Source organism: Rattus norvegicus, chromosome 11 (assembly GCF_036323735.1).
Source record: "Rattus norvegicus strain BN/NHsdMcwi chromosome 11, GRCr8, whole genome shotgun sequence".
Lineage (NCBI taxonomy): Eukaryota > Metazoa > Chordata > Mammalia > Rodentia > Muridae > Rattus > Rattus norvegicus.
Genome location: NC_086029.1, coordinates 35,967,576 through 35,990,398, shown reverse-complemented (window position 1 = coordinate 35,990,398; position 22,823 = coordinate 35,967,576). Strand labels below are relative to the sequence as shown.

General features: G+C 35.7%; 1 long non-coding RNA gene across 3 annotated transcripts in view; it reads left to right on the top strand.

The window, feature by feature from the left end:
• Nucleotides 1–22,823, top strand: part of LOC120095600 (uncharacterized) — an 89,219-nt gene that overhangs the window by 52,248 nt on the left and 14,148 nt on the right. For 2 of the 3 annotated variants that reach the window (XR_010056026.1, XR_005491161.2), the window contains one exon: nucleotides 10,401–10,476. This is a non-coding gene — a long non-coding RNA (uncharacterized LOC120095600). Of the gene's footprint in view, nucleotides 1–10,400; nucleotides 10,477–17,596; nucleotides 17,931–22,823 lie in introns of those variants that run through there. The other variant, XR_010056027.1, reaches the window with a different exon arrangement.

Genomic DNA, 22,823 nt, shown 5'->3' with positions numbered 1-22,823 from the left:
CTTAATGGTAAATATTTTCTCTGGGTCATGACCCAGAAGCTATGCTCTGGAGGACTTAAGACTACATTCAAGCAAGAAGCTCAAATTGCAGCTACATAAAGGTGTCATGCAGGTCAATGATGAATAAAGTGGTCATGGAGAGAACCCGATGCTAGGTACTACATATCAGGATCAGACTCCGAGATTAGGGCCAGAGTGGGTGCTGGTGAAGATACAACTTCAGTTTCAATGGAAACCCTAGGTTTTTGGAAATTCCTATAAAACTGGATGTTGACAAAACAACATCATTTGTAGAATGCAATCAGCCTGAGCCTATGCTACCAAAGCTGTTTGAAACCTTGACAGTCTTGGATCTCAGGCATCAGATTTACTTTCCCTATTTAATTTATGCTTTGATTTCATGTTCATGATGTAGGTTCTTCCTTCTTGGAATAAGAAAGCCTGTAAGTTACTTAAGATAATATAAGAGAATACAATAAAGTTCCTGAATTTAAAAGAGACCTCAGATTTTAAACTGTTTGAATTTTTCAAAAGACTGTAGGATTCTAATGTTACAACTGTTTCTTATGAGAAGTTTACATAGGTAAAATCACTCTTTGCTTTTGAAGAGGACACAGGCTTGGTTTCTAGCACACACATTACAAACCACAAACATCTGTAAATCCAGACCTAGGAGATTTTACTTCCTCAACTGATCCTCCATTTTAAAGGAAAAGTGAAATGCATTAAAATAAGTTCATGCATCCTATTGAGCTCTTTGGTGCAGCTTTTTTTGTGATTTGAGATTGGTTGATTTTGTAGACATCTTGAAGAATATCGAGAAATGTAATATATTCTATATTATTTTCTGGTTGAAAATATTTATATGCTCTTGTATTATATTGCATTTGAAGCATAAAAATATCATAAACAATGTAGAGTAAGGGTTAGAAAAAATCTGTAGTTTGATATATGGTCAAAAATTGGGAGAAGGAATTAAGGTAAAATTGAAAGTTCTTTCTCCGGGCCCAGTTTTCTAACTCCTCTTATTCTCACACTTTTCTCCTTCCTTACAAACATTATATTACCCCTCTCCAGTCGGATGAAGCACATAGCTCTCAACAGCAACATGGACCTGGCCATCACCATGGCCTCAGGCAGCCCCGGGACCAGCAATATATGTAGCCTTTGGTGGTAGTTTGGGCTAGGGACATCAGAATGGCTCCCAGCTGCTGTAGCATCACAGGCATAGGGCACAGGATCAACGATAACAAAGTGGCTTCTACGAGCAACATGGGTCACAGAGGTCTATCAAGGAGATCTAGTCTGGAAAAATGAAATATTCTTTGTCTTAAAAATCCTGTCTTTGCTCAGAGTCAAGGTGATCCTGGTTCTGGGCAGCATGTTCAGGGGCTGAATCCGAGTGTCAATCTGGTTTAAGGTTTTTCCTTTCTGGCACACCATTAATACTGGCCCGCCATATCCTGCTGTGATAATGCGGCTCTGGTTGTACAGGACCAGCTCCTTTTTAGACATCAGCAGCTATAGATGAGGTCGATGTTGGAGTGGACTAACTTCAATTGCTGGATTTGGGTCCACGTGGTAGCTGAATTGGTCAGTTGGTATGTCAGGGTCTCAATAAAAATCTCTTAATAAATCCTATAACATTACCAGCTTTTAAAATTGTGTCATTAAAATTTTCAGCCTTCGGAGTTTTTAATATATAATTTTTGCCCAGAAAACTTCAAGGAAATTAACTTCCTAGGGTGAAGCAAAGAAAAATAAAATGATAATATAATTCTTTTTGTGCCTGCATCAGAAATTATTTGTAGTGGTTTGACTAGGCTTGGATCAGAGGGGGGTGGTCAGGGATTAAAATTAAATGTATTGATGAATCTCAGAAGACACTTCAAACTTGTAATTTTTAACACTGTTGAACTGTTATAGACTATGGAAGTTTTGAAGTTTGACTAAATGTAGTTTACATTATGATATGGCTAGGTTTGACCCCCATAGACTCGTGTTTATACAAGGCTATGGAGCCAGGGAGTGGAATAAGGTAGTCTGAATAGGCTTGGCCGAAGAAGTGGCACTATTAGGATGTATGGCTTCATTGGAGTAGGTGTGGCCTTTGTTGACGGAAGTGTGTCAGTTTGAGTGTGGGCTTTGAGATCCTTCTCCTAGCTGCCTGGAGGACGGACTTCTAGCAGCCCTTCGACCAAGATGAAGAACTCTTGACTCCTCCAGTAACATGGCTGCCTGGATGTTGCCATGTTTCCCATCTTGATAATAATGGACTGAACCTCTGAACCTATAAGCCAGTCCCGATTAAATATTTGCCTTTATAATAGTTACCATGGTCATGGTGTCTCTTCATAGCAAACGAAACCATAACCAAGACATTACTGTTACTATAGTAATTATAGAGCAGATATTAATAATAAATGAGACACATGAGAACACTGACATTTTGATAATAACCTGAGATTGTGCCATGCTTGACCCCTAAATTCCTGAGTGAAATCAACTCTTACAGGGGGAGTGGGTAAGGCGTGCCCCAGTGCTTTCTTTACAGGGATAGTTTGCAGCTCTCATTCTCTCTTATATTCTAGTTGCTTCTTTTTCCTGAGATATGGAATCCCTCATCTCTCTTCAGTAATTCCCCCCCTCAGCCCACAGTAGCTCAGCGTTGTTAGATACTATCAAAATCGTTTCCTCTTGCTATTCCTCCGCAGCTACATAAATCTACAATTTCAAGAACAGCATGTTTAGGAAAAGATAAGAGAGTCGAAATCCTAGCAGATTATTGTATGGATAATCTATACCAAGGCCAACATAGTAACTCAAGATCAATGAGTATTGAATGCCTGCAACTAAAGCAAACTTGTACTTTAGAAGCATGATTTTTGCCTTTGTTCTTTAAAGACATGTTATGAGATGATTTTAATATTCTACTTGAACATTGGCTCATTAAATACCATCAATTATTAAAATTTAATCATGAATGCTTGCTCTGTTGAGAGAAAATTAAGTAAACAATCCAAAGTAAAACTACACAGTTTAGAAAATATTTAGATAGCAAAAATTAAGTTCCTGGCACACCTGGCACAAGTTCCATGCCTAAACAATGTGTGGCTACAGATTGACCTTATGGGAAACAAATACCCTTCAAACATTTATACTTTATAAGTGAACTCCCAGTTACTTCAGTGTGTCAATTTTTCTCAATCACTCAGCCCTAACAAATTTTGTTAAAGGTCAAACTTTATAATAAAATGGTCAATTCTTCATGTTTTTATTGGTGCTTCTTGTACTTAGTGTTAAAATAAAAATTAGTAAAATGAATTGGTAAGGAAGTACTAGCTTAAACAAAATCATCCATCTTTGCTACTTTATTATCCTTCAATTCCTTATCGAAGAAATTTAAAACACTGAGCCAATTGTGAAATATCTGAATTTTTTGTTTGTGCTCCTATTATTATGTCAGTAATGCATGTTAAAAATGAAAGTAAAGAAATATATCTAATAAAAAAATTAAAAAAAATATCTGGGACACTGAGAAGAAGTGGAAAGATTGGTGACCAGGACATCTACTTTATGAAGTCATCTCCTAAAATGAAAAATAAAGACACGAGTGAGAAAAGAACAGGTGGATAAGAGAAAAGTTGGGAGAGGGTAGGGAACAGGAGATAAAGCAAATATAATCAAAATACACTGTATTCTCAAATAATTAATAAAAACATTAAATAAAAGTAAAAATGTATTTTATAAATGTTATAAACAATTTTCTCTATTAAAATCATGGAGAGATGATTATATAACTTAGCTTGGATTGACATTTAAAATTCAATATTTTGGTTAAATGATTATAAAATAAACATTTGACTGTAAAAAAACAAAACAAAAAATACAAACAAACAAAACCTCTGACGTTCTTCCTTCAAAATTCATGGTGCTCATTATGAATTAATGTCTACTTCTGTGTATTGTCATCCTGAGCTCTAGTAGGCCCCACACAAATGCTTGTCTTAAGTAGGCAGATCACCATCATCTGAGTAAGAATGAGTAAATACTTAAGCCTCAGAGTGTTTAGATTGCTGAAGTGGGGAAGACTTACAGGCAGAGAAATCCCAGCAACATTTTGCTGATTTTTATGCTGATACTGTTGTTTATTATATTCTCCATGGCTTTAGTCAGCATTGGTGCAGTTCAATATAAACAATGTCTTTTATTGCAGTGTCTGGACCTAAATGCCCTTGAGCCTTTGAAAGGATAAAGTGGCTTCAAATTTTTACTTTTCTCCTAGTATCACAAAAGCTAGCAAATCCTACTATTGACAAAATAAAAGATCTTACACATCACTACTACTTATCTGTCCTCCTTTAAATAAGGACAATAAATGCATCTTAAAAATTCAGAAACATAGAAGGACTTAGACATTTATACTTGGATAAAATACTACTGATTTGATTTGGTTTTACAAGCATCAGCTTTATCTTCAGTAGTGTATATATCCTATGTACATATATTAATCTAATTTGATATATACAAATAACCTGCTATCAAACACTCTTCCTTCATAAATAAATCTGAAAATTTCAGTAATTTTCAGAGCTATCTTATTTAAAACTAATGTTTACAACCACAAGCAACATGTTAAAATGTTAAAATAGAGAAACAAACCATTAGTAAAACAAACACATATGTTAAGTTGAGCAGCCTTTGTTATCCAAACAATTCGGTTATGGGTTGTTTATGTTGATCAACGTCATCATATTGTTATTTAAATCTTTGCTATTTTTGCCCTCTGTAAACACAGACTGTGCAATCGGGTGTGCAGCTTTATGAGGAGGACAGCTAGCATCTTGTAAGCAGCTCAAACTTTGTATCTAAAGTCAGATCTTACTCCAGAAAGTAGTGGGTCTGAATCATGGGAGAGTGGTGTCTTCCTTAAACATCATAGTTCTTGATCTAACATTTTGTCTCATTTTAAAAGGTGTGAATGTGTGGTTGACTAAACAATATTCTAACTGTAATAAACATAATAAGCCTTTAGGCTGCCCATTTTCAAATGCTTTCTGCTTATTCCATATTTCTTATGTTTGCTTCAATTTACATAGATTTTAAGGGGGAAATTACAAGGAAGCCAAATCATTCTGTCATTTCTCCTTATTATTTTTGAATTTGTTTGTCATTATATTCTTTATAAAGAGGCTCTTCTCCCTGTTCTTTAATAGCCAGTATAACCTCTGTCAAGTTCATGAAGACAGTTCCAGGACCAGTGTGTGTCTTCCACAGTCAGTGGAAGATACTGAATGGAGCTTCATTTCCTATTATGAAAGCTTACAGAGTAATTAAATTTTGTAATTGTGAGTAATTAAATAATATATGGTGCCTAACACATACATTTCTCAATTAAAAATAAATTCTTACTTACAGATGGGGCCCTCTCCTATCATGAAATAAAATATTGAAAATAGATTGATAGTATCTGAAGTAAAAGTCTTCTCTTTTAAGTCTAGTGCTTAATAAGGTAAACTAGCAGAGAATAACAGTGTTTCATGACTAGCAGCTGCTCTGAGCATTCATAAGGAATAAAGGGTGGGAGTCAGTTTCAGGAATTCAGATAGGAAAGACGTGTGGAGATATCTGTCTCGCAGGAAGAAGGAATTTGGGGGAGGTGGCTACAGTCATTGGAGCTTCACTTGAAATACATTTCTATACATTTAGATGGATTTGGTAAAATAGCCCAAGCTGGGTGATATTTTTGTAGAGATAATTTGTAGAGTTCTTAAGATGAGAGAGTTAAAGATTAATGAACAAGCAGAGTCCTTCTCTGCTACTGACAACATTCTGGTTCACATCATTTAATTGGCTTCTCATGCTAGAAGGGGTAAAATCTCTTCTTTGGATTATGAGGATGCCCCATCATGAACTACCCATATTTTTACATTGCTTAGTGTTTTAAAGATAACCTCAGAGGTACCATATTACATCAATATCACATGAAATGAATATGAATGAAAAGAATAACATGAGTAAGACTGAATGCATATTTGAATTCTACAGCTTTCTCGAAACCTTCCATTTGTTGGTAGTTCATGGTTACTAACCCATCAGTGATCTGGGTGCTTTATGTTTCTATGCCTGCCTGAGTGCTGTCTGGGCTCTAATATTGTTATGTGTGTCCCTAAGAAAGAGCTTTGCTCTGTATTTATTGAGTAGCAATTAAAGTATGGCAAAGGAAAGGGATGAGGGATCCTTCACAGAGATCTTTTGCAGAGTTTTATAAGGGAAAAAAAAACCCCTACTGATTCCCATTGACTCAGAATAACGTGCATAACTGCAAGGAGATATTATCAACCTACAGCTATGATGTTTGAAACAGTTATGGTGAACAAAATCTATTCTGGGCTGGATCGCAGAAGAGTATATAAATTAGGGTTAAAGTCATGTACTATCTTAAGTTGTAAAAACTGATTATTTTGGAAATCCAAAGTATAGTAAGATTGCTTGTTTTCTCTTGCAGCAGGCTAAACATTTTGAGTATATTGTATAATAACAGGTTAAGTCTTTTTTTTTGCTTTTTTTTCTTTTGATATCAATGCAAACTAGAAGAAGAAAGGGGCTATAAGACTAGGTAGAAACCACAGAGTATAACTGCCGATTTTATTTCCTCAGATCATGGGATGAGATATACCCAAGGTGTGAGAATACTTAGTTTGGGCTGAGCCCAGAGAATTTCTTTCTCTTCTCTAACTATCCCTATGCCTAGGCTGCTTACTTCTACAAACTAACCTCATATTAGGGATTAAAGGTATATACTAAAATCATGCCTGTATGCCAGCCAGATCATACTGTAATCCAGTTTGAGGAGAGTAACTCATTGTCTTAGCAACAGCGTGGGTTGTTTGGGGATTTCCACGGGGCTTCTTTGGCCAACTAATAAATTGATTGCAGCCGAATCCCACTATTGGAAACCTTCTTTGGTGGTGAGAGATGGACATTTGGGACTTTGTATGGCTCATTATTAGGAAAAGTCATTAAGATCCCTTTTATATATCCTACCCCTCAAATCTAGATGTTTCTTTCCATAGATAAAGTTGAAGGGGGAAATGCAGATTACCATTTAAATGACTTCAAGGTGTAATAATAAATCAGTTCTCAAAGATACAACAAATGTTCTGTCTGGTGATGGACATGAGAAATTTTTTAAAAATTTGGAAATCAACAACCTCCCAATAGCTTCATCTGAAATTGCCATCACTTCAGATGTTAGATTTTAAGTATATGGTTGCCCAAGTTGAGCACATGCATTGCACTTAGAGCTGTTGAAGAGAATACTAACATTTCCTCTTTTTGTTTTTTTGGACATTCTTTGTTCTATCAAATACAGGCATCATCCAAAACCAATCAATATCAGAGAATAAGCCAACCCTCTGTTACAGTTTACTTATTTCACCCTTCTAGATGGATAAGTTTCAGTTCTGCAGCACGTTTCAGCTCTCTCCTTTGCCTACTAGGCATTGTGCTCCACATGCCTTTTTATTTTTACAGCATCATAATAACTGTAATGATGAGAAATATAAATATTTCAATAACAATAAATATTTTATAATTATGGAAAGAATATGTTAGGCATATTTTCTAAGTGTCTTTTCTAATTAACTATAATATTTTAGGGTAGGCTTTGAAAATATTTTAAACATTTTAGGACAAAGCAGTAACTCTGGTTCATTTTTATATTTCTTTATTACATTTTTAGTTACATGTTCATGTGAGAGGCCAAACTTTCTCTATCTTGGGACCGGCCTCCATCTTAAAGAAGAAAAAAAAAGAACTTAACCTACAGCAGAACCCAAGCTGTACCCAAGACCCCACAGTTTGTCCTTGTCCCATACCCAGAGTTAGTCCTTAGATATTTCCTAGCAAACCAACCGACTGAGCACTGGGACCCCAATGGAGGAGTTAGAGAAAGGATTGAAGGAGCTGAAGGGGATCACAACCCCATAGGAAGAACAACAATATCAACCAACCAGACACCCCAGAGCTCCCAGGGAATAATCCCCCAAGCAAAGAGTACACATGGAGGGATGCATGGCTCCAGTCGTATGTATAGCAGAGGATGGCATTATCTGGAATCAATAGGAGGAGATGCCTTTGGGAATGACAGTGGGAGTGGGTGGGTGGGAGTGGAAGCACCTTCATAGAAGCAGGGGGAGAGTGTATGGGAGAGGGAGGAAAAGGGATAACATTTGAAATGTAAATACATAAATTATCCAATAATAAAAGAGTTAAACAAATATTAGCATGATCTTTTTCAAATGCACTTTCATACCTTTTGTAATTGTTTATGGACTGGCTTTCAAGCATCCACCTGTTGACTTACAATTGACATTCAGTTACATTCTAGCCAGGCTGGACCCCTTCTCACTTCTGTTCTCTTTAAAACCTTGTCCCACTGAAGGTTCACGGCTGCTCCACCTTCCCTTCCCATCCTGCTGTGTCAGGGTTGGGTTGGAGGAGAGCTCAAGCCTGAGCTTGTAATAATTTGACTCTAGTGTTATTACATTGGAAACAACTCTTTGGTGGTCCTTTGGGGATCTTGAACACTTCCTGGCACAATACATGTACATGTCTTACAAGTATATACTGGTGATTTAGGACACGAGAAGAGGGTGTAGGTTGCCTTGGAGTTGCTGTCATAAGAAATTGTGTTACAACATATGGGTGCTGAGAAATAAACTTGGGTCCTCTGCTAGAACAGCAAGTATTCTTAGCACTGAGCCATCTCTCTAGATCCTCCAATGTATATTTATAACAGTATTACTAAAATACTCTATTACCAGATTATATGGATATTATCTTTTGTAAAGTTCTATTTTTGGTGAGTCAATATAGCATTTGTGAAGCTGAGCTGAAAGAAAAATCAATGTATCCTTTTCATTTCGAGGCTCAAGTTATATTTCAGTATTCTTTATGAGTCTTTCATATCAAAATCCCATTTCCCTCTAGATTTTTCATCGGCCTCTGTTTTGGCACATTTTCAAGTGCTTTAGTCCCTGTCAATCGCAATGCAAACCACAAATATAAAAAACAAAATCTTAGTCTTGTCTTGCTCAGTGAAATTTACTGTTTGACACTTTTGTAAAGATCTTATGGAATTACAACTTTTCTGTCAGAGCAAAGTTTATACCTACATATTTTAAAGTGTAAAGCTTCCTTAATTGCTATTTTAATTAAGTTGTCATCACTCTGAATTTTTAAGGTACATAAACATCTTGTGGCTGCTTTTCCTTCAGTGCTAGACAACTGGGTGCTAATGATACTTTCCACTCAAAATACAACAACCTCAAGTTCCTGTAAGGGTCAAACAGCAACAGGCCAAATATTCCATGTCTCCTTCAAACTGTTTTCCACCAAGAAACATTAATTATCTCATCATGCACTACTTTTTGATTTTCTGACAGGCTATGGAGAGATGTCAGAGGTTCCTTTCAGAGAAGACCCTCAAAGACATGTAAATGTGACCATTATAACTTTACAGGTTCTAGACAGAGACTCCAAGTGTTAGATCAATAATCTTCATCTATCCTGAAAAGAAGATAACATGGATACTGTAGTTTTAAGGAAAATAAAGTGTAAATTTTCAAAAATAATGTTAAAAACCTTCAAAAGTCAAATTGTTCTAAGTGCAGGAGCCACTGATAGCTGATCTCAACTAAATCACAATCACAATGATGGCCTTCAGTATTTTAAGACTATCTAATATTTCCTTGAAATTTACCCGCATTCAGTTCATGCACATCTGTATAAATGTATATGCCTATTTAAATAATAGAGTGACAAAGTATTTAAATATACTTTAAAGATACCATTTAACATCCATGGAAACATAGATTTATTTGTACTTTAATAGAATTAAAAAGATGAGATTGTGAAGTTTCATGGTTTAAACTTGGTCCAGAATCATCCAATTGAAGCCTACTGTTACAATTGTTGATTTTAACATTCTGGTGTACTTTTCATTGATGTGTTCCAGGTCTTTGGGGTATGTAGTAAATGCAAAATTAGAGTTTATTATTATATAATAGAAAATGATTGAAACTGGGGCTAATGCCCTAAGAAGATATCTTGGTACTAAGAAAATAATATTTTTGCTGGAGATAACCCTTACATACTTAGGATTTATATGGATATCAATTCTGTATAGAAATTAAAAGTAGAGAAATATCTTGATATAATTTTGCAATTATATTTTCTTTCAACTTACAATTCTTGGTTGGCTGATGCATTTTATCTAAGTGGATGTATTTTACTATTCTCAACATTGTTTAGTTAAATATCTTTATATTTATTATGAAACAAATTCCATAGGGTCAATGTTGCAGGATTACTTACCAGCTGTGATGTAATTTTAGGATGTCTAGAATCTTTGGGAGATGATGTTTTGAGGCGAGGGAAGACACTGGATGCTTGCTTTTGAGATTATGACAGGTCAGTGGCTCTATTTACTATCTCCACTTCCTGTTTGCTATAAGATGGACAGCCTCTGCCACACTGTGCCTCTGCCACTGTGCTCTTCCTCAACACTAGTCTATAGTGCACAGACCCAAGGACACAGGACTAATACCCAAGAAACTAGATTCCAACATAAACAATGCCTCCTATGAAGTGACTTTTTTATAAGGTATTTGTCACAGCGATGAAAGTCCGACTGATGGAAGACAAACGCCATGTAACAAAATTATTTGCTTAGTTATTAGGTTGTTGTTGTAAACTTTGAGATCAAAATCTTTTTAATTATTCTTGTGTCTGTTTGTAAGGAGCGGCACTACATGTGAGTTCCAGAGAAGACCAGAATAGGGTTTCAGTCTCCTAGCAGCTGGGTTTACAAAGGTTATGACCTTTGTTAATGACAAAATGAAATGAACTTGGTTCTTTTGGAAGAGCAGCAAACACTTCTAAATCAAGAGATTCAAGTGTTAAAGATTAAACATATGCATATTAAACACCAAAATAACTAGAGAAATAGTTGTATTAATATATTTTTCAGTCCCTTTATCCCTTTATTGTCAAAACCATTACATTATATATAGCCTATGACATTTGTGCTATCCTCTTCTTTTCTGAGGTCTGGTGAAGATACTTATTTATATCCAGAAATCAGATCTCAGATATTGTCAAACCTCTAGCTGGTTAAGAAACTACCCCTACAATCACACAAGTCCACACCAGAAACACTGCTTTCAATAGGCATGGTTATATTATATATATACAAAGTATGACACTAAAACACTAAACATATTTGTTTTTGATATTCATTCCTATAAAGCAAACACCTCTAAACAGATATCCGTAGTGTGATTTAATGCCATCAGAAATCTTTTTAAACTGCATTATAAATATGAAAGTATTTTCTTAAATCAGAATTGGTAACCTAAGGAATATGCAAGTAATATATTCAATAATCATCCACTGTGGACACATAAACGTTTCACAAGTAACAGGTGCAAAAATAGAAGATATTGCCACATGGACAGAGGTGTTATAGTCTCTGCACTTCTATGTGCCTGTCACTTTTATTGATATTCAAGAAAATGACAGCTTTTGTTAGAGATTTGGATATGGGGGGTGCAAAGAATGTAAAGAGCTGTATTCTGCACCTCAGAACTCTCTTTGAGCACCGCCACTGAACACTCAGTGTTCATGCATACTCAGGGTGGATCAGACCCTGTATCTTTGTCAACCTCACATATTCTGGCACCTGAATTTTGAATGAGAAATATTAGGTATTTAAGAGATAGAAGAATAACTTAATTTCTGTTTTCTCATCAACATTCCCTTTTTAAAGACATAGCAATTAATGGTTGCTACCATTTTCCTTGGAAAGGGCAAGTTTGCTTGATGTAATCAGAGCTGCTTCTTGAAGGTCAGGCTGTCTATTAAATTTTGTTTAACAAGATGCATTTCAAGTGTCAGCCGGGAGTGCGATCAACATTTATTCACTGTTACAGCGGAGGGTGGGCAGGTTACAAACTGCTGGTTGCTTTGCCTTAGTTACCTGAGAAGGAAAGCTCAAAAAGAAATGGATTTTAAAATACTATTTATTGGTTCTTCGTGAGTTTCACATCGTGCACTCCAATTCCACATATTTTGTCTCCCCTTGTTCCTACTGTGTAGTCTTGTTACGTTCCCCAGCACAGAGATGAAAATTTCATTGTGTAAGCTGTAGTGTATCACAGTGTGTTCCACAGTATAGCCTTTTGTTTATACTTCTTTATTTGCAAATGTTTATTGAATGAGTTGTTGGTCTGGTGCATGGCTTATGGCTTCTGCTACTCTCTCAGTAATGGAAAATCATTGGGCCTCCATTCAGATATCGTATCCCTGAGATCTTGTAGCTTTGGATTTATCAGATTTATCACTTCAGTAGCATATGAGTTATCCATAGGGTAGATTTTTTGGGTGGGACAATTCACAGCCCCAGATCTGTGTTTGAGAGGTATCTGACCTGGTCAGCCTGTTATCTTTCCCACACACATACCATTATAGTGAGCTCTACTGTCCTGCCCTAGATAGTTCATCCAATGCCACTGCCAGCAAGAGTGAAAGTCAGTTCTGTTAGTATATCCTCATCAGCTCCCACACCATTAGGTCCAGATCTACTCTGGTGTTCAGACCAGGTTCAAGGCTTGAGTGCTGCATCAGGCAAGAGAAAAGCCAGTTCTCTGACTCTCATGCCCTGGGGCCTGCTCTCCCACCTGCCATAAGGCAAGGGATAAGGAAAAAGAGGAAGGCATCTTTCCCTCACCTGTGGCACCTCAAAGCACAGCATCAAGGGTGACTCTCTGTTTCTCCTTTGTTTATGTCCTTGGGGTAGCTTACTGGAAACCTCTGTGTCCAGTGCCAGCTCTACTTTGCTGTCCAGGGAAGGGGAGTGGCCTGCTGTTCTGAGAGCTGCCTAGAAATCTCCTGCTCTCAAGACCAGGGCCACCTCTCTTGCCTCCCATAAGTGACATGAGCAAGGATGGGTGATCTTTCCCGCTCCCACCTTACTACCCAATATGCAATGTGCAGGTCCAGCTCTCCGATGCTCATACCCTTAGGACCTTCCCTCCTCTCCCCCAATCTCCAGGGTCAGTTCTCTAGTTCTTATCTTTCCTTGTACATAGTCTATGAAATTGAGGTGGTATAAAACTATTTCTTATTTAAAAAGTAACTTTCCAAGGTTGCAGCAATCAGAGGAACACTCTTGCTTCTTAGACATATGGATCAGCCTTGAGGAGGGAGAGGTTAATATGGTATATTGTGGTTCATTAAAAGTCTTATTCACCTGTACCCCCAACAGGCTTTGGTGAATGACTCATTGGTGTGTTTTAACTTTTATGTTACTTTTATGTTATGTTTTTAATGTACTTTTAAACAAAAGTTAATTTTAAAATAAAATTTTAAAAGTTAATTTTTTTAAAAATAAATGGGAAAAGAAATATCTTCCTGGTAGGCCTGAAATCTTTGCTTTTTATCAACTTTAGAGGTTTATCTGGTATCTATCTGAAAATAAAATTTAAGCTAACTCCTGTTAATCATGATCACAAAGCTGAGGGGAGCAAAGAATTATTTTCTGGAGAATATCCACATTCACCAAAAAAGAAACTACACCTCTGAAAGAGAATTCAAGACAATTTTGTTGACCTGAAGTATTTATAAACATCAGTAGGGGAACTAAAGTCCCACTGGTATGAAAATAACAACACAGTCAGTCATGAATTATTTGTTTTGTATCTTTAAGGGAAACAACCATAACTATTATTTTTGGAAGAGAAAATAACAAAAGATCTTTTGTGTAGCTTTTAGAAGTGCCTTTCCCTTTCACCCTCAAAGAAAAGATGAATTTATCTATTTTCTTCAACTAATTGTTTAAACTTTACCTTGTGTATTTCAACATTGAAGTCTAGGCTGAGATTACTTTTTTAAATATTCAACTGCATATTATCTCATTCACTTTATTTAAAAAAGTTCCACTTTATCAAAAATAGAATGAGTGGAATATATGTGTAGTACATGATCACTTAATTAGTTTTTATTCTAGAAGAAGTTGCTTTAGAAATGAATAAATAGGCATTGAGTCTAATCCAAATAAAGCAGACGCTTCCAGAAAAACTGAGAATATTTGTAAGCAGAACTTCCTTGCCAGCAGCCAAAGATTAAAAATACTTGGAGATCATCAAGATCATTTTGAGTTCCAAATCTGGAAAGTAAAGTTTTAAATGCAAGTTCTGATGTGCTATTAAACTATTAAGCAATCAATTAATCTCACTGTTATATTTATACAGGGGATAGTCAGATAAGAAAAAAGAAATGTTTTCTTTTAACTTTGAATCAAAAAATAAAAATATGAATTTTATCTTTTCTTTAATTCCAAATGGCTTAAGTGTTAATGAATTATATATACTCCAAAGAGAATATTTATTTTTAATTTAGTCTTGGAGGATTTAACACAATACTTTTAAACCAGACCTTTATTTTTGGTCTTTAATTTTATTTGTGTTTACATGATTGAGCTGAAAATACAGTCTATGATAATGTTCTTTTTATTATGTAGGTAATTCTAATGGTTAAAATTGAGAAATGAGATTCTTAAAAAGGTTTTCAGTTTATTTTCTTTAATCTATAAACATTGGCAAACATCACAAAATCAAGGTCAGTAAGCTTTCTCTCTTTTTTTTTGTAATAAGCATTGTAATTCAGAGATGACACATTTGCAGAGAAAGGTTCATCAGAAATCTTTAGAAACAATACTGAATTACTCACAGTGAGAACAGAAGGAGCAGGAAGTTTTGAGTCTCCTGATTCTAATCTCTTATTTTCCCATTCCAGGCATGTGTTGCGATAAAAATTAAAAGGGGGCATGACTGGTCCCGCCTATCACTGCTTCAAGCTCTCTCAGACCCGGGCAAGGGCTCCCTGGAATTAGTTCTGGCACTATAGGGCCATATAGAACTAACATTAATTTATCTCAGCAGCAGCTGAGGAACTCTGGTCCCAGCTACCTGGTAATATCAAGACTCAACAGCCTGTAACCTAACCACCAGATTTACATGTTAAATACTCAATCCACAATACATCCCACAGAATAAATTCACTATCAATTAATAAAAACAGAAACTGCCCACCTAGGCAAAATAAAATTGACCTGGACCACCTAGATTGGAATCATCTTCCTCTTCTGTCACTATCATCCTCACCATTTCTTCCTCCTCTCTCCTTCCCTGCCTACCTTTCCTTCTCATTCAATGATAGGCTTCATCTTATATTGGACCTGCCTTGCTGAATAATGATATCATCCTACATCCATAATTGCTTCCATTGCAGTAAATTTGATCCATTCTTAGGAAACACACATTTTTTGCATAGTCTGCACCCAATGGACAAGTCATTTATTATCTATTGATCCTTTAGCAATATGGTTAGTAGGACTGTATAAAAAGGGACCCATTCAGGAAATGGATTCTGGCAACCAACAGGTCATCATTTATTGATTTCTGGCATTGGTTTTCCATGTAGGTACAATTGCAGTTCTCTCCATAGAAGTAAAACCAGAGTGAACTAATATAGCCAACAAATGATAGATCCATTAAGACAGGTGTTTTTAGTAGTCAAACCAACATACATCAGCACAAAATGGAAAACATCTTAACAGTGCCATCACATTTCCTTTCTAGTGCTAAAACAATAAGAACTATGTAGCTGTTTGAACTAGGTAGAATGTGGTTGTTCAGTTCACTCTCACTGTCCTCTTCAAAATGAATTAATAACCCTTATGTGGTGGATGAGAGGATATGTGTTAGCTGAAAGTAGAAATGTTCTGCTCTCTAAATTTAGTATCATTTGTCTTTCCATAAAGAAGCCAAAACTTATCCTGGCCAGATCACCCAGGACTCCCAGTGACTAGAACACCAACCAATGAGTGTACAGGGAGGGATCCATGGCTCCAGATACATATGTAGCAGAGGATGGCCTTGTCTGACATCAACGGGAGGGGAGGGCCTTGGTCTTGTAGAAGATTAATGGCACAAATGTAGGATGGGGATGATTTGTGGAGGGATAACTGGTAAATGAGATATTATTTGAGATGTAAATGAATGGAAGGTTTAGTAAAAAGAATAAATAAAAATAAGAAGCCAAGACTTTGAAGCTGCTCTACATGTTTGCACTCCTGTTAGAGTTAACTGTGGTCATTGCATTACTCAAGTCAGAACTTTTTTGGTTATTGAAAGCAATCTTGTCATTGTACCACTAGGGTGGTCAGAGAAACTTAAAAAATGTAACAGTAAATGACTAGAAATAAACACAATTCCTCTTAAATAATGTTATGTAAGAAAAATTTAAAAACATCAGATGTATACATGTCAATAATTATGACACCTTAGACACAGTTGTTTAAGAATTTTAACAAAATAATTCAAGAGTTGTAGAACTTGAATTAAAAAAATTATTGCTCTTTGACTTTGACATGGAAGCCAGACGAGAAAAAATTAACAAATATGGAATGATTTTTTTTTCAAAATGTCAGTTTTCTTGTTCACATGTGTAGCAGTAATAAGAGCAAATAGTGTTGATGGTAATAATAACCACATATAATTCATTCATTTTTGGTTACTTTGAAAAGTTACTGAAAAGTTTGGTTACTGAAAAGTTTCCTATTTATACCCACATGGAAATAGTCAAATCTGTTTCTCAAAAGAATGTTCTAACAGGCCTTTGTTAAGTAATGGAGATGGTATTCTAATTTAGTTAGCTTGAAGTAGGATTGTTGATTAATGTAGAGGTAATTTTCTTATTTTTGAATATTTTCATGTTAGTTTAGCTTGAAAAACACAGATGTCCTACAACAGAAGTATGGATAGAAAAAAATGTGGTTCATTTACACAGTGGAATACTATTCAGCTATTAAGAATGAGCACAATATGAGTTTTGCAGGCAAATGGATGGAACTAGAAAATATCATCCTGAATGTGGAATCTCAGACCCAAAAGGGCTTTCATGGAATATAGTCATTAATAAGTAGATATTATCTCAAAAAGTACAGAATAGCCAGGACACAATCCAAAGAACCACAGAATCCAGAGAGGGAGGGAGGGAACTGGATGGGAGAAGGGAAGGGGAAGGTCAGAGGAAAAGAGGAAAATGATCATGTATGGTGGTGGAGGTGGCAAGAACAGGAGAAAAGTCCTGAGGGACAGCATAATGTATAAAAACAGGCAACCTCTGGAGGTAGGAGGTGGGGGCACTCTGTAGAATATACCAGAGACCTCAGAGATGAGAGACTGCCAGGACTCAAGGAGAGGGACTTTAGATGAAATGCCTAACAGTGGGGAGAAGGAACTTGTAGAATCCATCTCCAGTAGAAAGACAGCATCAAGTAGAGGAATGTGGCTGCCATCACACAATCAAAACCCCTGGCCCAGAATTGTTCTTGTCTAAAAGAACTGCAGGGACAAAAATGGAGACAAGACTGAAGGAAAGGAGGTTCAATGACCTGCCAAACGTGGATACATCTCAAGGGGAGGCTCCAAGCCCTGACACTATCACTGATAATGTCATTTACTTACAGACAAAAGCCTAGCATGGCTGTCCTCAGGGAGGCCCAACAAGCAGCTGACTCAGACAGAACCAGAACCACCCAACCAATGGACTGAAGTAGGTGACTCTTGTGGTTGAATTACAGAAAGGCCGGAAGAAGATGAGGAGGAGGGGAACCCTATAGGAAGACCAACAGTCTCAAGTAACCCAGATCTCTGAAATCTCTCAAACACTAAGCCACCAACAGGGAAACAAACACTAGCTGATCCAAAGCTCCTGACACATACACAGCAGAGGACTTCCTGGTCTGTCCTCAGTGAGAGAAGATGTGCTTAACCCTTTAGATAATTGACACCCCGTGGAGTGAGGAGATCTGGTGGGAAGGGTGGGATCGGTGCGTGGGAACAATCTCTTGGACACAGAGAGGAGGAGGAATGGTATGTGGAACTGTGGGAGGGTGGACCAGTAGAAGATAATGACTAGACTGTAAAAATTAAAAGTAATAAAAATAATCTTTATTAAATAAGGTTAATGGATATATTGATGTGACAGTATTTCATAGAATGAGTATACCTCATCTCTAACCCATGAGTTAGTTGTGTACTTTGAGACCTGTTTACAAAGATCTCAGAAGCTTAGAAATTAGACTCCTACTGCCTGATGCTCATATGGGTAAGTGAGAGAGTATATTTTTGAGCCGCAATAATGTGTCTTCCATGTAGGCACCACTTTTTTTTTTTTTGAGCAATACAGGGTACAGGAGTAATAACATCAAACAGTTGCCTTTTCATACTTCGGTAGCTTTCTTTTAGAGCCTGAGACAAATACTCAGGAAATGATACTGGATAGCATATGCTGGGCCATTCTATGTCAAATAACAATGAAAATAATCCCTCAGAGAAATGATCGTTGGCCAGCATGATTAAGGAACTTACTGAATTGACACCAATTCAGAAGAGTCCAGGTTGTGTCAAGTTGACAGTTCTGGTGGACTAGGGCAGTCCTTATTTTAGGGTTGCTTTCCTTTTGCTTAACAATCTAGCTTAAGTTAAAAATTAACACATGTTCACTAAATTTCAGTCATAGAAACACCAATGAAAATAAAGCTTTTCTTTTCTGAATGAATACATATAAGAAACAAAATACTTGCCATTTAAAATAACTTCTCAGTGATTCATTTGAGACTGTTGTGCCTGGCTAAGAGTAAAAGGAACATCCTGGACTTAAAGCTTGCTCTTCCCTGATGTCAGTGATTAAATTAGTAATAAAACTGACCTTATAGATGTTCCAACATTACTTAAAAAGTGAGACAAAATTTTCATGACACTCATTGATTGAATAAAGAATACCATCCACACAGTAGCATAGCTAGTAAATTGGACTTATTTGTCTAATAATTCATATTTTAAATTCAGTACATGTATTGAAATGCTGTGGCCCAAAGACCCAGCAGATCAGATGCATATACGGATCATACAAACATTTGCCGAGCCCCATCAGGGATATGTAGATGATTGTGAGTATAATAAGTGTTTGAACAGAAAAGTAATGGTTGTGGGCTCTTGGACAATTAGACTGTTAAATGTTAGAAAATAAATTATCTTCATGTGAATTAAAGGCACAAATTATCAATGTTAAGACTAACCATCGTTAAGGGAAAATTACTATACTTATCTTTGTTTAGACAAATATTTCTAAACCCCCATTAACTTATTTAAATATTTTGTTTAAATGAAACTTTACAGTTTCAGAGTCTTATAGATTATTTAAATATATGTATCAATAACCACCAGGTAGTAAACTAGAAGTTTCCCAAGAGTCCTGTCACACAGTGGTATTTACAGAAATCATATTTTTACTTTTCATTGTATTTTTATTATTCATTATACGGACTTTTTCTTGTTTGCATATTTTTATGTTTGTTTCCAAGTGTTCCTACACCGCATTTCTTATACTTTATAAGGTGCAATAAAATCAGACAAGATGCGTGTTACATTTCTCTGCAATGTCCCATGGGTCGTGTCACTCTGCTGTTAGATTTCACTCCCTACTTTGTGTTTCATAATTGCTGATTAGAGTATCATTTGGATTAAATTTGGATCGTTTTGTATACTATCTCACTAATATACAGGTTGTATGTTTGCTTCAGTTGGGAGAAATTAAATAGAAGACAATTTCTCATGGAGTTTTAGCAGAAATGGATTCTTATATTTGTAGTAACAACACAAAACTATCCCAAACTGAAAGCTCATTTATCATTGAGTGTTTGACAGAACTGGCATACATCTCTGAGACTGCATTTCATGCATATCTGGGTTTTTGATATACAGTGAAGGATGTACTCTTTTTCTTACTTTCAGCAGTAAATAGAGTTGATATTTTGAAATCTCAAAGATGTAATCATTCTGTTTGTCTTTCAGTATCATGGACTTTGACTTTGAATTTGTTGGTAGAGTCTATTGTCTTGTAGTGATTACGCTCACCACTGAGCTAAAGAAGTCACTTAAAGAATCTTTTAGGGTGAAACATTATTCCAGGACTTCACTGTGGAGAGTAGATGGAACATTTTTGTTGTCTCAGTGGACTGATATAAGGGGATATGGGCATGGGTTAAAAACCACATTAGTTCTAATATTCAGGTCATTTTCCTATTGACCAGTTCTTCCCTTTTCAAAATATTAGGATGGATATCACAAAATCTTGAGATTCTTGAATTACGTTGCATAATATTTATACCATGTCCTGTTTTGATGCTTTTCTGTAGTAATTATTTCTAGGGCATGGATCTTCTCTGCCTACTTCCTAAGCTTTATGGGTATCTTGATTTATTTTATGCCTTATGTTTGCTGCATATGTAATTTCATTCTACCCGATATTTTCAAGGGGACATTCAGGGTTATTGTTTGACTTTCCTTTCTCCTTTTTTATTACAGGTATCTTCAATTCTAAAAGGTTAAAATTATTTGAATATGTTCTATGTAATAACAAAATGTCTTAAGTAATTAAAATAATGTGATTCCTTGAGGATTTGTTAAGCAAATTTGATGTTATTTGTCTGACTTCTCCTTCTATACTAAACTCTTTGCTACCTAGGCAGAGGCTCCTCCCATTATGATAATTCTCACTTCATTTTCTATATCCTGCTGTTCTCCCAATTTTTCCTGTCTAAGATACCATATATATAATGTGTGTATACATATATAATTTTAAAAATTATATTATTTTTTATATTATATCATGTATATAACTATGTATCACATTGTATTACATATCACTGTGTATATTATATTAGTATAATTATATCAACTATATATTTGTAATGCACACATTACATATTAATATATGTGTATTATAGAGAATATACAAATATATTATTTTATATACTAAAATTATATACATTATAGTCTATATACATATACAAAATATACAGAGAGATATATATTTACATAAACACATTACTTATGAGTATATATATATACATGTATATGTATATATATATATATATATATATATATATATATATATATATATATATATATATGCTAACAAAATCTGCAGTACTAGATACAAAATACCCCTGTTGAAGGATTGGTCAGATTAGTGCAAGAGACACCGAACATTATAGATAACTGACACAGGCCTCTTAGAAGTTAAGAGTGCCCTTTTCTTGGTCTGATTAACCAGTCTTTGCCCAGAGACTGCCAAGGAGCCCAAAGCCCTGATTCCTGTGTTGGCAGGCCATTTTGAAGATGAGGAACTGCTACTGCTCAGTGATATGAGCATAACGCTAGCTTCCAATGCAAATCTCCTGTCATCATTCTGCTATTAGAAATGGCTCCAAAACAACACCACATTTCCTAGCCTTCATCATCCTCACACGTGTCTGCTGTTGAGGAAGATACTTGGGACTCTTTTGTAGTTTTTGCTTCACTGAGATAGAGGATAACTATGTTACTCTATAACCCTTAAAGTTATGAGTTCCTCCTGCCTTACTTTAGCTTTCCAAGTGCTGAGATTACAGGTGTGAGCCAATACTCATAGCTTGGCTTTGGAGAGGAAAGGATGGCTTGGTGATGGTCTAGGTTGTTGTCTCTGCAGTGAAAATTAGACAATAATTGCCATGTCTTCTTGTTGCAGCTTTATAAAAGCTGCTATGGTCAATTTGCTATCATCCTGAGCTGATAAGCTAGACTTGTGTGCAAAACATTTGCATTATCTCTCACTGTGATTTTTGTTACAGTTATTATTTTCTGTTCTTGACATTTCAGTTTTTAATAGCAATATATTTTACATATTTTAAAAAGTAAGTCAAATAAAAAACTTGTACAGAGGAGGAATCTTCTTATCATGTTGCAAAAAGGAGAGATAAATGGGAAAAATAAAGATATAAAGGAAAAATTAAAACAGGAGAATTAAACAGCAAAGGAGATATTGCAAGGCAAGTTAGAGGAGGGGATATGGACAGGAATAACTAACTCTAAAAACCTTTGACAAACCATAAAGATATCTAGTACTGTAGAAGTTTCTTCAAATATATACATGTAAAAATGAATTTAAATAATATATTGCAAGAGACAATACCCCAACTAACCAGCATATAATGTTTGCTAATTGTTAGTCAAAGCAGACCCACATACCACCCAATGATTACAGATATTGCCCATGATATTGACTACCCACCACAATTTGATTGGAAGATGTTATTTTGAAACAAGCAAACAGACAAACAAACACATGCAGAAATAAGGGACAAATTTAAATCCACATGCAGTAATCAAATGGGTTCTCATCTGGAAGACTCATAGTTACTAATATGTGTGCATAGTGCTGAGGGTACTGGAGAGACTGGCCAAGTTGAGGAGTGATTACCTATCTCATCCAGCCATGAACTCTGAGCTACAATAGGGAGTTACTTCCCCAATATGCTCATTAATGTAATAGGTCCACAAATGTGAAGGGGGTAAAGATACACTTTCAAGTTCAATATAAGCCCAAATCCATGTGCTGAATCCCATATCTGATAATATTAATATAGCCCCAAACTTAAGATTACATAGGTCAGGGCACCCAAGTACAAAGATACTCCTCTTATTCTACTAAATGTTCTAATTCTAACAAACTAAAACAACTCCTAATGACATATTGTTATATCATAGATAAGAACATTATTAAAGATTAATAAACATTAATTAAAGATTAATTAAACATTATTTTCTTCATCAGAAAAGCCTACATTGTCAGTAGACACACACCATAGA